Genomic DNA, 3,119 nt, shown 5'->3' with positions numbered 1-3,119 from the left:
ATATATATATTTTCATTATTATTATTATTATATTATATTATATTAGCGGAAAAACAAAAACCATGACAGAACGCGTATCTCAAGTCATTTAGAATAATTTAATTTGGGTAAGGTCAATTTAAAGTCTTTACAGCCGTTTCTGGGACAACTCAAGGGGTAGGTCATCATGTTTATGAACTGGGTATTCCATTATCAGAGACAAGGTATGAATATTTTAGATGGGAAAAATGTACAGTTCACAAGGACTGAAATTGATACTTTATAAGGAATAAAATAGAAAAATAAAACGATTAAATAAAGGAATAAAGAATAAAGTTGGTTAGAAGAATACAAGCAGTAAAAAATGTTCGCAACTCATCTTTTTTCTGAGGATATGAATTTTGGTCGGTACTTCCATGAAGGTACAGCTCCTTCGACCGACATCCCTATCCTCTGGAAAAAGGTGAGCTATGAACATTATTCTCCTGCCTATATTCTTCTAACTACCTTTACTCTTATTTTTCTATTTTACTCCTTTAGTCTTCTATTTTATTCCTTATAAACTGTGAATTTTATTCATTATAAATTGTAAATTATCCCCGTCTGAAATATTCATACTTTGTCTCTGATTATGGAATGCCCAGTGTGTGAACATGCTAACCTACCACTTGGGCTATCCCAGAAACGGCTGGAAGACTTTATATTCATCTTACCGTAATTAAATTATTCTAAACGACTTGAGATACTCGTTTTGCCTTGGTTTTCGATTTTTCCTCTAATACAATATATACATGCTATAATGAAACCGTAATACAGATCCCTAGATCCAGCCTCAGTTGTGAATTCTACCAGATAGATGGAAGAACATTTTAGAAAATGAAGGAGAGTATATTTTAGATTAAAAAGGAAATGTGTTTATCTTAATTTTGAAAAATAAATGAAGTATAAAAAAACTGAAAAATTTATGGGATGACCCATTATATATATGGTGGTCATCCATTCTGTTTCCAAGTGTCGAACTCACTGTTAATATAATTACCTTCCCGAGATGCCGCGCAGTGGGACAGAATCCGAAAAGAACATGGGTGCAAATCGAATTTCCAAAACACACAGCCATGCTTTCTCCGATGCATGAATATTCTATAATAATTCCGGTTTTATGAGTTCTCTTCAGCTAAGCATATTTTCCCTTATATTTTTTTCAAATTAGGGATCAGAGAATCGTCGAATTGTTGAAGAAGAATGTACCTGTCAAAAACCTATGGACGTCCATTCAAATGAAAATCAAGAGTCTTTTAATAAAAAAAAACAACAAAAACATATGGACATTAATCTATGTAATGTAACGATCGGAAAACTAAAGAAAACGGTTGACATTTAGATTCGTTCAATTATTTATTACTTTTCGCCACCATAAATTCTAAATTCAATTCGCAATGTGATCAACTCTGCCATTTCACAATTCAAAAGCCTATAAAATAACATCATCGGTAAATTTTCACACGACTCCTGAGAAATCGTACTTTCAACTTACTTAAGAAATTTATATTTATCTAATTGAATTATGTTTATATGTTGAGTTTATTAAGTGGCATTTGTTTTTGTATCATCATCATCATCATCATCATCATTAATTTATCATTATTATTATCATTATTATTTGTATCATTACAATCACTTATATATCATTACCATTATCAATATTACTATTAGTATTATCATTGTTAACATCATCATCAATGTTTTTATAATTGATTTATTATTATTACCATTAGTATAATTATTATTATTAATATTACTATTACTATTATTATTATTATTATTATTATTATTATTATTATTATTATTATTATTATTATTATTATTATTATTATTATTATTATTATTATTATTATTTTCATCTTGAATTTGATTCTTCTCTCGATTTTTAATTATTTACTATTTGCTAAAAATTGTATGTTCGTTTGTTGTTCTTTTTTTTGTTTCCTTTTAATATTTTGTTGTTGTTTAATCTTTGTTTTTTACTCATTATACTAAGGATACGAACCACTTTAATTGTCCTTCAACACAATGACAATAAATCTGAAACGAATTCAATTGATTTGAACTATAATTAATTGGAATGAATAACTTCCAGATACTAAAGTTTCATTAAAATTGGCTGCTTATTAAATAAGATAGAATTAACAAATTAAACCAAGCCTTTATTATTATTATTATTTATTTATTTTTGTTTTAGATTTTTTGTTTCGATACGAATAAAATATTATTGGTACTTGAATTCTACAGTTTATTAAAGTTAACCATCTTGTTATCATTTGAAACTCTTAAGGAGTTTAATTCTTGGGTAGGTAGATTTTAATTACTTAATGTGGTGCTTTGGTTGACTTAATCCTTCCGGTATTTAATTTTGGACTTCAACATTTCTGGGGTCACATTCTGCTGAGACCAATCAACACTGCTCTACAACATTCTGCGGTTATTCACATATAATATTGATTTCAAATTTTAGCACAAAGCCACTCACTTCGGGGGGTGGGGGGATAGTTGATTGTGTTGGTCCCAGTGTTCACCTTGTTGCTATTATGTCGACACCACAAACATAAAAAGCTAATGGGCTTCGGCGGAATTTGAACACAGAACGTTAACATTATTTACATTATTTACATTATTTACATTTGACGGATATCTGACCTCATCTTTTTTCTTGTTAACACAACGTTTTGGTTGATATACCTTCCAGCCTCCATCAGGTATATGGCGTAGTAGTTAAGAGCGCGGACTACTAACTCCAAGATTCCAAGTTCGATTCCAGGCAGTGACCTGAATAAAAATAATAATAATAATAATAATAATAATAATAATAATAATAATAATAATAACATCAAAAAATACCTTAGGAATGAGAACCCAGGTTTAAAATTTCCCCAAGACACCTGATGAAGGCTGGTGGGTATATCAGCCGAAACAAACAAGATGAGCACAAACATTCATCAAATGTAAATAATGTAAATAATGCACCAAATTCCTAATCTCTTAAATATAAAACAGAACGTGAAGAGGAGCAGATTGCTCGGCGGGTAAACGTTCCTGCTAGCTTGCCGCGCTATTCATGTGAAATATTAGGGTGGCAATGTGGG

At 29.9% G+C, this 3,119-nt stretch overlaps 1 long non-coding RNA gene across 1 annotated transcript in view; it reads right to left on the bottom strand.

Annotated features, from left to right (window-relative positions):
- LOC128249041 (uncharacterized) overlaps positions 1-3,119 on the bottom strand; it is a 34,143-nt gene that overhangs the window by 5,766 nt on the left and 25,258 nt on the right. Inside the window, exon 3 of the long non-coding RNA XR_008265142.1 lies at positions 2,674-2,802. This is a non-coding gene — a long non-coding RNA (uncharacterized LOC128249041). The remainder of the gene's footprint in view (positions 1-2,673; positions 2,803-3,119) is intronic.

The sequence above is a fragment of the Octopus bimaculoides genome, chromosome 11 (assembly GCF_001194135.2).
Source record: "Octopus bimaculoides isolate UCB-OBI-ISO-001 chromosome 11, ASM119413v2, whole genome shotgun sequence".
NCBI lineage: Eukaryota > Metazoa > Mollusca > Cephalopoda > Octopoda > Octopodidae > Octopus > Octopus bimaculoides.
Note: the sequence above shows the minus strand (reverse complement) of the source record. Positions and strands in the feature narration are given on the sequence as shown.